We start from the raw sequence: 13,971 nt of genomic DNA, 5'->3' as shown, positions 1-13,971 counted from the left end.
GCAGTAGATACCCTCCAAGATTCAATTCTATGCATCTTAGTCCATGCTTCACTCTCCTCTTATTTGAAATCGCATCTATTGTTCAGTATAATGCTAATCCTTCTACCTCTAGTCTGAATCCTATCCCCTCTTATCTTCTTTGGGTTTGACACCATTTTTTTTTTATTGTCCTAACTTAAAACTTTAAGTTCTTCTGTGGTTGCTAGTATAATGATGACAAGGCAGAAAACTATCCAAAATTCAGCCAGATAGTACTATAATAAAAGGAAGAAATGTTATTTTAATATAAGAAAAACATGAAAGGACTTCAGAACAGAATGAAACAGTTGATTAATTGAACCAGTTAAGTAATATAGCCACCTATAAAGACATGAATTTTTAAAATTTCATTCTCTGAGACATAGGAACTATGAGAAGAGCTCAAGATGACAGTTGGAAAGAAGATTTATCTTGACTGCCTTCACTGCTGGATCTTAATGCAGTTGAAATCTGTGGTTGCTAAGCAAACTCAGTCAGCTGTGATAGTGATTTTCTTTTTTATTGCTAAGTAATGGGTCACCACAAATGTAGTGGCTTAAAACAGCATACTTTTATTATCTCACAATTTTTGTGGGTCAGGAGTCTAGTGGGTTAACTGAATCTTCTGCTCAGGGTTTCAGCAGGTGGAAATCAAATTGTTGGCTGAGGCTGTGATCTCATCTCAAGCTCAGGATCATCTTCTAAGCTCACTGGTTGTTGGAAGAATTCAGTTTCTTGAGGTTATAGGACTGAAGTACCTATATTTTTGTGGTTATAGGATGGGGACTTTTCTCATTGGTAGAGGCCACCTTTAGACCTTGCTGTGTGGCTTCCTTCATAGTAAGTTCACAATGTGGTTGTTTTCTTCTTTATAGGCATCAAAAGTATCTTTCTTGCTTTAATCTCTCGTTTGGAAAAGGCCTGCTTTCTCCTTTCAAGGACTTATCTGTTTAGACAATACCCAACCAGGAAAATTTCCCTTTTGATGAACTCAAAGCCAACTGATTAGGGACCTTAATTACATCTTCAAAATCCCTTCACTTTTGCCATATAATGTAACCTAATCATGGGAATCAAATTCCATCATATTCATAAGTATTGCCCATATTCATGAGGAGGCAATTAAGAAGGGTTTATACACCAGTGGAGGATCTTAAAGTTCATTTAGAATTGTTCCTACTACAGAATGAGAACACCAAAATTACCTTGTAAAGGTAATCCAAAATTTTTAGGGTTGAGATATTGTTTCCTTAATGGATATGTATCTTTAATTCTAATAGGAATTGAAATAAGTATAGTGATAAAGTAAATCGAAGAACTTGGATTTATTATTTTTACTTAATAGTTTTTTTATTTTTATTTCGTAAAAAAAGTACATTGAGAGTTTTGTTTTCCTGTTACCCTTGGAAATCCCATTGCCTATGCTGTACTAGATTTCTTCACTTTTCAGATTTTATCTTCATTTTAAAAAGTTGATTCCCTTGTTTTGGTAGTGTGTGTCTTCCTGTAGCCTCCTGAAAATGAGATCAAAGAGGACAAACATTTTGAATTTACACTTATTTGGAAAATACCTTTATTCTATTTTTGCAGTTTAGGTAGTTTGGATGTAAAATTTTAGGTTGAAAATAAATTTTCCTTGGAATTTTGAGATATTACTCCATTCTTTCCTAGATTGCATTGTTGCTGTTGAGAAGAGTCCAATGTTATCCTACCTCTATTTATTTTTTATCTGCTTTAATCTTTTACACTCACATCTTTGTCTTTTGTTTTCTAAATATTTGTGATAATCTGCTTTAGTGGGTCTTTTAAAAATTCTATTTTTTGGTTAACTGGTGGATATTTTCAACCTAGATATTACCTATTTCTAATCTGAAAAGTGTTCTATTATTATTTTTAGAACATCTTATATTTTTAATCCTTTCTTTACAAGTACCCGGACCACTTTTGGTTAAGAAAACTGGAGAAAGTTAATAACTGCCACAAGTGGATGCCAGGTGGTGGCATGTATCAATTTTCCAGAGTCCTGCTTTGTGGGTATCTGAAGGCACTGCTCAGGGTCTCTGCTCACACCTGCTGGAATCAGTTGCAGCACATTTTAGTCCATAGGGTGCTTTACCCCATATTTCTTTACAAACTCTTCAGTGTTCTTACAGAATTTTTTATGGTTCTTGGAGCATTCTTCACCTGGGTCAGCCTGAATTGGGTGCTCAGGCTGGGCGTCATTCACCGGTGTAGTGAGGGACTGGATTACCTGGTCGGCTTTGGTGGCTGGCTTCCAGTTTTCAGCACAAATTACTGGCAGACAGACCAGCCCCTTCTCATTGATGTTCAGGTGGTAGGCCTTCGTTTTAAATGTGATCTTCAGCAGTTTGAATGGGTACCCTGCTGGAAAGTTGATTTCGATTCTAAAAGCCCCCTTATCATATAAAGGGTTGTCAGGAACAATAAGCCCTAGCCAAGTCAATAAATTGGCTTCATCAACCTGGATGTTACAGAAGTTTTCCATTCTATGTTTGCAAATTTCTTCAACCTCCTTCATCAGCTGCCTTATGGTCGCCATCTTGGGTCTGGTGCTGCTGCCTCTATTTCAGTTTAATTTTATCTACCTTAGTTAATTTCTAAATATCTTCTTTATTCTATGAATTTTCCTTTTTTTATAGCCTCCTGTGTTTTACAGATGCAATATCTTCTCTTATCTGTTTAAGCATGTTAATGATAGAACTCTTTTAGTTCTTTCTTCTCTATCACGTTGTTTATTCTGTCTTTCATGTTGTAGATGCTCTTCAAATCCTTGATAAAAGTTGACTGTGCAAAAATATTAGAATGGATGCTGTTTATTTGAGCAGGATTTATTGACTATTGGGCTTCAGTCTAGGTCAATCGTGTGAGGACTACGCCATTTCACTGTGGATCTTCAAACCGTATTATGTATAGATATTTCCTCTGGGATCACATAGTTTCTCAATAGTTGTGTTTATATATGGCTGCTGGATGTTGAGCAAGAGAGGGTAGTTAGTGGTTCCTGTTTAAATCTGTGAAATTCCCCTGAGTTCACCTTGAATCCTTTTATCGGTATTCTATCATTCTTATTGTCCTGCAATCCACAGGGTCTCTGGCTCAGTTTTTCTAAGGAGTGGGCTTTTTGCCCAGGTTGAGAAGAGGCAGTTATCTTGTTATGAGGCTGGGAACCTTAGAATTTCATCTAATCCTTTAGTTTATAATCCCTATATCAGTGCCTTCAGCACAACATTCTTAATATTTGGAGATTCAATTGGCTTCCATCTTATTAGAAAGTTGGACTCACTGTTTTAAATTAGTTTTATGCCTCAATATGTGTTCTCAAAATTGTTGGCATCTCCTCACTCTTGTTGTCTTCTGCCTTTTTATTCTTGTCATAGGGTGTTTATTCCCCTTTTTAGCGGGTTTTTTTAAAAAGTGGTGTTTATATGCACATATATATAATAGACATATTATGCCATATTTTTCCACCATTCTTAAACACTTCTTTTCATTTTAAAGATTGGTTACTATCTTACTAGCTTCCAGAGATGCCCATATACTGATAATTTGTAACCTATATATATATATATATACACACACACACATATATATAATCACCAACTAGATATCTTCACTTGAATGTACTATATTACAACTTGGTATCCAAACTAACCTCATCAACTTCTCTCAAAATACTCTCCTTGCATTTTTTCCCTGATTTTATTAATAGTGTCATCCTCTGTTTCCCACACCACTACTTAAATAATCACATTGAATTGTTCACCGAGTCCAGCTACTAGATCTTCTAACTATCTCCAAAATCTGTCAATTTTTTCCCATTTCCATACAGACTTACCTGAATCAGACCTTCTTTGTGTTTTGGTCAGATTGTTGCAATAGCTCCTTAAGGTCCTTCCTTATCTCAAGAGTTAGCTCTTTCTAGTCCATTTTCCTTGATGACCCTCCTTGAATACCTCTAAATGTGTCTGACTTTGTCAATATATTTAAAACCCGTGAATGTTTTTCTGATAATTATTGTTCACTACTATATGCCAAGCATTGTGCTAGACTCTGGAGACGTTAAAAACAAAAGAGATATGGATGGTTTTCTGCTTCATAGAGTGTGCAGTCTAAAAAGAGAAAGAACTATGTAAAAAATAACAACAGAAATAAATGTTTAGCAACAAGATATAATTTGTAACATAAAGGAAAAGTAGAGTATGATGAGAGATTATAAATAGGCCCTTACTTAGAGAGGGAGGTCAAGAGAAAACCTCTTAGAGGTAGTAACATTTAAACTGAAAGAAGAGTAGAAGTTAATGCAAAGCATTAATGAGGGTCTGAGGAAGCAATGGTGAGAAGAGTATTCCAGAAAGAAGGAATGGCTCATGTGCAGATTCTAAGATGGTAAAGAGCATGACATATTTTAGGAGCAGATAAAAGGCCTGTGTGTCATTTATATAACAAATTAGGGAGAGGAAAAAAACAATGAGATTGGAGAGGAAGGTGAGGTTTAGATAATGAAGGTGATAGGCCATATAATAAATATTGGATTTTTATCCAATGCAATGGGAAGTTGTCACTGAGTTTTTTAAAAAAATATTTTATTGATAAATTAACATACAAACACAAACATTCTTAACATATAAACATTTATGTCATCACATAGTTGTATATTCACCACCATGATCATTTTTTTAGAACACTCCAGAAAGAGAACTACTAAGAAAAAAGAAAAACTCATACATACCACACCATACCTCTTACCCTGCCCTCTCATTGAAGATTGAAGTCATTGAGCTTGTTTGTTTGTTTGCTTGATTTTTGCATGGGCAGGCACTGGGAATCGAATTCGGGTCTCCAACATAGCAGGTGAAAACTCTGCCACTGAGCCACCATTGCCCACCCTGAAGTCAATGAGTTTTAAGTAGGGAAATGACATTATTTCATTGCAGCTTATAAGAATCACTGTGGCTGCATTTAAAAATAAGGGATTTGAGATATCAAGATTGGTAGTGAGGGAATTGTATGGTACAGCTTAGATAAGAAGGTGTGTTGGACTCTCAGGTGACAGTCGTAATACAGAGAAGTAGATATATTTAAGATATATTTAGATATAAAATATGTATAAATTAGTTTAAAAAGTGTTTTAAGGGTGATATTCTGATATTTGGATTATGAAGCAAAGTGGATAAAGCAGCATATTGAAAGGAAGAACAAAACATCAGTTAGGCTTGAAATTTTTTTTTCCCATTCAACAAGTCAGTTGGCTATGTAGGCCTGGACTTAGAAGAGAGGTCTAGAAAAGGCACGAATACAGGCTTAATTTGTATTTAGATAGAAGTTAAAATTATGAGAAGAGAAGAAATCAACAAGTTAACAAATGTACAGTGAGAATTTCTGATTCCCAGGTTGGCATCACAGGGAATTCCAAAAATCAGAGTTTAAGAAGAGAAGGATGCACCAGAAAAAGATTTTGAGAAGGAGGGACTAAAGAAATAGGAGAGAAACCAAAAGAATGTGGAATCAAAAATACTAGGAGAAGGGATTCTTTCAAAGAGGAAGGAATGGTCAGTTTTTGAATGCTGTGGAGAGGTTTGAAAAGTCTAGGAAGCATCTGTCCAGTTTAGTCAAAGATCGGTCACTGTGATCTCAGAAAGAAGAGTTTAGTCATATTTTGACAGAAGTTTGACTGGAATTCATTAGAGAGTTAATGGAGACAGACTACCATTTGTGTCACTTAGCTATGAAGGGTGGGTGAGAGAAAGGATGCTGACTGACAAGAGCTATCAGGCCACAGCACTTTAATTCTCTTGTTTATTTTTAAAGATTCCTAGAGGTACTAGCATTTTTGAATAGTTATAGGAGGGGGAAAAACATGAATAGTTATAGGAGGGGGAAAAACATGGATCTTTTGTGAATTTGTTTTGAGGGAAATGAGAGAATCCACAACTTGTAGAGACTGAGGGAAGAAGTTTTCTGGAGGGATGTGGCTAGATTGCTCAGTGGTGCTGAAGGCACTATTGATGTTGCTAATTATGAATTTTTAAGATGTCAGTCATCCCAGTTAAACATTTTCCACTGGTCCAAATTCCTAAGCATAATGGGTCTCAACTTGGTGGTTTTCTTCAGAATTACATGAGAGCTTTTCTCTGAATATCCACTCAGACATACTGCTTTGAAATCTTTGGATATGTGGCCTGCCATATGCCTTTATACAATTTTCATTTGTTATTTTCTTCTTTTTTTAATGCACTGCCTTGACAAAACATACAAGGTTCCTCATTGTTAGACTGTTTTCTACCAGTCTAGCTTTACTTCCCTCTACTCCTCACTTTGAACCCTATATACCAATCATAATAAACTGTTATGAGAGTTCTAAAACGCACCATATTTTCTCATCATTTTACTACTACTGAACTTGAATGGAGAGTTAACAAGTAACACAACTTAATTACTCATATAAAAGACTTAATTCCACCTCTATGCTTATAGAACACAGATCAATTCCTACATTCTTTTCTATATCTCTCCTTGGTTGGATTGCTATGCTAGGGTCTGGCCTGCCTTGCTTAGGTGACTTTCCTGAAGACAGAGATTCAGAACATGGTAATTGTGATTGAAGAACATTGGCTATATTGACGTCTACTGATGGAGCTGGAATGGAAACAGCAAGTCTCTTCTATGTAGCCTGGAGCCAGATTACCAGGCAAAACAAGGTGGGAGTAAAGAAGGCAAGCCAAACGAAAACCAAGAAGATCTGATATCTATGAAGGTGGAGCACAAAGATGCATGGTGTTCCAGAGAGAACAGATACTTTTCAGACCAGTAAAAAAAAATTGAATGGGTCAACTGTTGCAGAAGTCATGTCAGATAAGAATGGAAAATTATCCATCATCTTTGAAAATAAGTAAGTCCTTGGGACCTTTACAAGAGCAGTTCCAGTGATGATCAGGAAACAAAAACCAGATCACAGAAGTTTAAGGAGTAAATTGCTTGTCAGGAAGTGGTCTTAATTTGCCAGAGCTGCTATGACAAATACCACACACTGATTGGTTTAATGTATTGGCCTATGATTTGGGAAGTAGGATTTCAATGTCAAGATGTCACCAAGACCATGCTTTCTCTCCAAAGTCTTGTAGTGTTCTAGGGCTGGCCTGCCACAGTCCTTGGGGTTCCTTGGCTTGCAACTTTGCTTTCCATTACATGGTATCTCTGTCTCCTCTTCCAGTTTCCACTGACTTGTGGCTTCTTTCTGTGGTTTTCTCTTGTTGCTGACCTCTTTCTATAAGGCCTCCAATAATATCAATTCAAGCACACCCTGATTCAGTTTGTCCATACCTAAGTAGGACCCTAGAAGGTGTTATTCACAATTAAGTTCCACCTTAACTGACAATACTTATTCAAAGGGTCCTATTTACAAATGGGTTCACACCCACAGGAACACAGAATAAGGATAAGAACATGCCTGTTGTTGGGGTACATGATTTTATTTACCACAGAATTATAGATAGCAAACATATAGCTCAAATCTTGGCTTCTAAATGACACGTTCCAATAAAAGCACCCAGAGGCAGAAGAAATTCAATACGAGATTGAAACGTCTTGTTTTTCAGAAAGTAAGAAAGTGCTCAAAACAATGAGGGCTTGTTAAAAAATCCAAGTTCTCACTGGAAGGAGCACTAATGCTCAAGTCTGGAACAATTTGAGCACTGATACAAAGAATAAAAATACTGGATTTTAATTTATAATGAAGAGTAAATATCTGTTAGCCCATACTTATATAAATAAATAACCAGATAAATAAGAAAGTGATGGGAAGGCTCTCTCTTACAGAGGAATTTCAATTAATAATTGTAGGAGGAAAGAGTGAAATAGAAAATTACCATTAGACAAAGATAACAGTAATAACTGTTACAGACACGATCCACTCATGGATGTCACAATAAGTTGGCAAAGTTTGAGAAGAAACAGCATTTTCATAGTTACAAAGACTATCCACCAAAATGTTTATTAACTACAAAGCGAAAGACAGTAACTTTACAGTGGAGAAAGCTGTTGAGTACCTTAACCAGTATAAAGACACATCAACATCATGAACCCTTTGATATGATGCACCAAGGACACAATATCAATTCTGTGTACTCTTGACAAAAATGCATAACCTTATTACAAACATGAGGAAACACTAGACACATCCAAATTGAGGGACATACAGAAACAGCTGATAAGTACTCTGTGAAAATGTCAAGGTCATGAAGACTTGGAAAGACGGAGAAACTGCTGCTAATTAATAAAGACTAAAGAAAAATAATGAAATGCATGTGGGATCCTGGATAGGTACCCAAAACGGAAAAAGGGCATTAGTGGAAAAGCCAGTGAAACTCAGATAAAGTCCAAAGTTTAATTAATGTTAATTTCTTGATTTTGATAAATGTACCATATGTAGGGTGCTAACATTAGGGGAAGCTGGGTCAGGATATCCTGGAACTGTGCACTATTTTTGCAACTTCTCTATAATTAAAAAAGCAGTTCAAAATGAAAAGTATTTACAATGTTTAAAAAAGAGAAGAACATGTGTTTTGTTGAGGAAAAAATTTCAATCTACCACGGAAGTAGAGATAGCAAGTAGTGGAAAATTTTCAAGAAGCTTGACATTATGAAAGTAGAGATAGAGGGGAGTATAGGGTCACAGGGACATTTATTTACTCAGATTGGAGAGGCATTTATATAAACATTTATATTAAAAGTTTAGGAAAAAAGCCAGAAGTGAGAGGGAAAAGAAAGAGAGGAGGAAAGGGAAAGAAGGAAAGAAAGGAGAGAGAAGAAAAGAAGTTCCCTATGAGGGTTGATTTTATGTGTCAGCTAGGTCACAGCATGCAGTTGTTTCATCATACAGTGCTTAGTTTTCTCATGGACATATTTATTTACAATCAATTGACTTTAAAGGAGATTGCTTTCAATAATGTGGGTGGGCCTCATGCAATCAGTCAAAGATTTTTAAGAACGAGAACTGAGAATTCTCAGTATCGGAAGAAATTGGGCCTCAAGACTGTACCCTCCACTTCTTCCCGAGTTTGCAGTCTAAGGAAATCAGACTTAAGGCTTCAACATCCCTCTTCTGAATTTTCAGCCTCCAGACTGCCCAACAGAATTCAGACTCTCCATTCCTCATAATCGTGTGTTTCAATTCCTTACAGTAAATGTGTGTGTATCCTGTTACTTCTATTTTCTGGAGAACACTGAGGGATAGAATTCTTAGGAAGAAACTGGAGTTCACAGGGGGTTCAAAGGAGGGAGAGTTTTGATTAGCAAGAGGAAATCTCTAAGATAGAAGGACATGTCAAAAGGATGCAGGTGGTTGGAAATTTACACTAGGCACCTGCAGACAGAAGTGGAAGGAGATGTTATGTTCTAGGCAGTTTCTTGATAAAGTACAAGATGATGTCCATAAATAAGAGTGAGAGAGGAGTTGTTGAGTATAGTTTGTGGGAGAGAAATGAAATTTTGCAATGAAGACTCTGAATGAAAAGTGAGAGGGAACTGAGGATGAACAAAAGGAAATGTAACCTGGAAATAGCTGAGGTTGGGGACCACAAATCTTAAATTTCTCTGATTATATTATTTTACTCTAGCAGCTCTCGGAATCAACAATTCTATCAATTTTATATGGGATACTGTTTACTTAATTTCAGTTGTATATAGTGGTATTCTTTCATTGGATAGGGCCTTTCTAGAAGCCATAATAAATGCCAATTTTGATTCTATGCTAGTGCAAGAAGGATTTGTCATGAATTCCACATGTGAAAAGATTGTGCCATCTCAGAACTCTCACAACTGTGGTGCCAACACAGATGGCACAGCTCTGCAGTATAAGCAGCAATGCCCTCGCCAGCTGTTGATTAAGTTTACAGAATTTAAATAACTGTACAATGGCTGCTGGTGCTGATGTAAAGAATATAGAAAATAATCCCACAAGTTCCACAAATGGTTAAATGTCCTATGTTTAGAAGAGGTTGTGGGGCAGTGTGATGGTGGCTCAGTGGCAGAATTCTCACCTGCCATGCCGGAGACCTGGGTTCGGTTCCCGATGCCTGCCCGTGCAAAAAAAAAAAAGAAGATGTTGGGGGTTAAAAATAGGCTTAATTATTTCACCTGTTTGAAATGCAGAGACTTTCAGAAAATATCACTGTTTTAGTCTGCTAGGCCTCTGAAATACAATATACCAGAAATGGGCTGGCTTTAACAATGGGAGTTTGTTAGTTTACAAGCTTACAGTTCTGAGGCCATCAAAGTGTCCAAATCCAAGCATCATTAAGTCCTTCTTCCTGAAGACAGGCTACTGGTGACAGAGGACTCCCCTATCACATGGCCAGGCACGTGGCGGCATCTGCTGGTCTGTCCCTTCTCTTCCAGCATTGCTTCAGCTTCTTACTTCTGCGCCATTCTCTCTGTTCAGCCCATTTATAAAGGACTCCAGTAAAAGGATTAAGACCCACCTGAGGTATGCCTAAACTGAAATAAACTAATCAACAGCTCCTACCCACAATAGGGCCACACCCACTGGAATGGATTAGCTTTAGGAACATGATTTTCTGGCTTCAGATGGCACTCACACTTATGCTTCAACAAAGAAAAAAACGCTCATCCTGTTTCCCCTGTAATGGGGGAAACAATTTGACTGCATAAATGCTTCCATTCTAAAGCTTTTGTCTTCACTCTTTGGCATGTGTGATATTTTACTCTCCATGAGTGATCTGTTTTTCTCTTTGCTTTTTCTTTCTTCTATTATTCCCCATTAATGGAGGCTCTTCAAGGTTATAAACTTGGTTTGCTTTTCTTTCTGTAAGTCCACTAACGACCTTACTCCCTTTCTTGGGTTCCAAGTTTTTCAACTTTAGAGTCCCATCATCACTAAAGACATCCCCTAATGTTTATTAATGAAGGGTCTTGGGTCAGCCCAGAGCTAACCACCCCCAAGTCCGAAGTTATCTTGATAACCAAGATTGGATTATCTTAGTTATAAATACTGCCAGTTTGCTGTCCCCCAGACACAGGGGTCATTAAAAATTAAGAATACAGATCTGAAGTAGGGGCTATAACATACAGAGAGTTATGGATGTTAATGTATGGATACAAGCAGGAATCCTGTCCTTCTCTATCTTCTCCATTGGACAACCTCTATACATCTGTGTAGACCAAGCTCTAATATTACTAATAAAATAACAACAACAACAACAGTTAATTAGCTTCTCCCATGTGCCAGGCACAGTTCTAAGTATCTTAAATTTATCAGCTAGTTGTATCTACCCCCAAACTCAGTGCTATCTACTCTCACAAGATTTCCTTGATCCTTCTGCAAGTAACTTCAGTTCTTATATGCAAATATGATTTTGCACCAACTTTTCTTGTCCTACTTACTTCAATTGAGTCATGTCTAAGGTGTTATCGCAACACTGACAAGAACTCATGTAACTATTACTGCTCAGGGGAGGCATTTCTGAAATCTCCATTGGTCATAATCAATCTTGGTCATAATTCCCTCTTGACTGGTTACAGCTGCCTTACTTCCTGTCAGCTATACACAGGCATTTAGAGTAGAAGTTGAGAAATTAGCTCTGAATCCAGGCTGCCTGGATTCAACCTCATTTTATCACTTACTAGTTGTGAAGTCTTAGACATAGTTCTTCATTTCTCTGTGATTCTGTTTTTACATCTGTAAAATGAGCATGGCTGATTATGGAGCCTGCCACAGTTTATACATAATAAGCATTCAACAAAGGAATGCTATTGTCACTTTTGTAACTGAGAAATTAGGATCTAAGAGATGAATTTGATTACTGAATCATTACAGAGATAGTCCATTTTTCTTTCTGGTATATTGGAGTAGACAGAGGGAAATTCCTGAAATCCCTAAATTGTAATCCAGCTTCCTTGATCTCTGGTGATGACTGCGTAGCCTTTATTTTGTGCCCCTGTGATTGCAAAAACCTTGTGACTAACCTTCATTTGTACCCATTTTTCCAGTTTTTCAACTTTAGAGTCCCATAATCACTAAAGACATCCCCTAATGTTTATTAATGAAGGGTCTTGGGTCAGCCCAGAGCTAACCACCCCCAAGTCCAAAGTTATCTTGATAACCAAGATTGGATTCAACCAAAATGGGCCACCTGACATGGCAGTAGCCTAGACTTTAGCCTTTAAGTCACCTATGCTTCATTTTAATACTAAACCTCACACCATTATCATACTAAGGCCTCCATTTTCTTACACGTGTTCAGTGACTAAGCAGGTAATCTATCTGTGCATGTTCATTAATTAGATTACCTTCAATTACATCACTAGGGCCACTGTGCTCATTATCCTAAAATCTGCCCATCTTTTAATTCTATAAAACTATTAGAATACCACAGTTTGGGGAGACAGATACATATGATCCCTGTTACATGCCTAGTAATAAACTTTTTCTCTCTTTAATAACCCAGTAGTCTCAGGAATTGGTCATTTGAGTACATTGGGCAGAAAAATCTACTGCTTTATCCAGTAACACTTTTATCAGTTATAAATATTTTTCCCATGAGCACTATAACTTTTGGTTTTGTATGGTAGTTACTCTAGTAGACACTAAACTATTTTATGGATAGAAATTGTATTGTTCATCATTTTTCTCTCTAAAGGACTTCTTTCACTTCTTTCATTGAGCATGTGATAAATACAGGTTAATTGAAGGGCATAATAAACAAAGGAAAGAAAAATAATCCAAAAAAATGATTAACTATACCCTTGTTTCGCTTTTTCATAAAAAATGTAAGTTCTTTGAGAACAAGGTTTTTTTCTCTCTCGGAGTGTTGGGTTTATGGTAGGTATTCTAGTTTGCTAGCTGCTGGAATGCAATATATAAGAAATTGAACAGTTTTTTTTTTTTTTTTCTGTATGCTGTATGGTGAGGTCGCATTTCATTCTTTTTCCATGTGAGTATCCCATTGTTGCAGCACCATCTGTTGAATTTTGTTTGTTTTTGTTGGTTTCTTTGTTTGTTTGGGAAGTGCATGAGTTGGAATAACTTTTAAAAAGAGGAATTTAATAAGTTGCTTTTTTATAGTTCTAAGGCCATGGAAATGTCCAAATCAAAAGTAGGTTTATAGAAATGTCCAATCTAAGGCATCCAGGGAAATATACCTTGGTTCAAGATGGCTGACAAAGTTCAGCTGGAAAGACACATGGCAAACATGGCGATGTCTGCTAATTTTCTCTCCAGGCTTCTTGTTTCATGCTCTCCCAGGGGCGTATTCCCGCTTCGTCTCCAAAGGTCTCTGGTTGCATGGGCTCTGGCTCTCGTCATTTTCATGACTGTGCTCTGTTGCTCTCCCACAGTTCTCAAGCTTTCTCCAAAATGCTTCTTCTCTTAAAGGATTCAAGTAGACTGACTAAGACCCATCTGGAATGAATGGAGTCACATCTCCCTCTAATGAAAGGTTAATCCCCACAAGTGGGTGAGTTGCATCTCAGTGGAGATAACCTAAACAAGTTTGCAAACTATATTATTGAATAGGGATTAAGAGAAACCATTGTTCCCACAAGATTGATTATGACTAAACATGGCTTTTCTAGGGTACATAAATCCTTTCAAACAAACACAGTAGGTATTAGGTAAATATTTGTTGGTAGACTGATTAAAATCTACCCAAGTACTATCTTACTCAGGAGAATGGAAGGCTATGTTTTCTGTCTCAGAAGTCAAAGTCAAAATTCACTGAGTATCTACTACATACTTTCCCGTAGACTGTGTGTCTGACATGTTGCCTGACTCTTTGAATGTTGTTGTAGTTTGCCAGGAACACTATGATAAATACCACCCAATGGGTTGGCTTAAACAACAGGACTCTATTGACTCACAGTTTTCAAGGCTAGAAGTCCCACATTAAAGCTTCAACAAGCCATGCTTTCTCTGAA

General features: G+C 37.0%; 1 pseudogene; it reads right to left on the bottom strand.

The window, feature by feature from the left end:
• Nucleotides 1-2,113: 2,113 nt before the first annotated feature.
• Nucleotides 2,114-2,578, bottom strand: LOC143690287 (ubiquitin-conjugating enzyme E2 L3 pseudogene; annotated as a pseudogene).
• Nucleotides 2,579-13,971: the final 11,393 nt, after the last annotated feature.

This window comes from Tamandua tetradactyla, chromosome 7 (assembly GCF_023851605.1).
Source record: "Tamandua tetradactyla isolate mTamTet1 chromosome 7, mTamTet1.pri, whole genome shotgun sequence".
NCBI classification, from domain to species: Eukaryota; Metazoa; Chordata; class Mammalia; order Pilosa; family Myrmecophagidae; genus Tamandua; species Tamandua tetradactyla.
The sequence above is the reverse complement of the archived record's forward strand: the minus strand, read 5'-3'. Positions and strand labels throughout refer to the sequence as shown.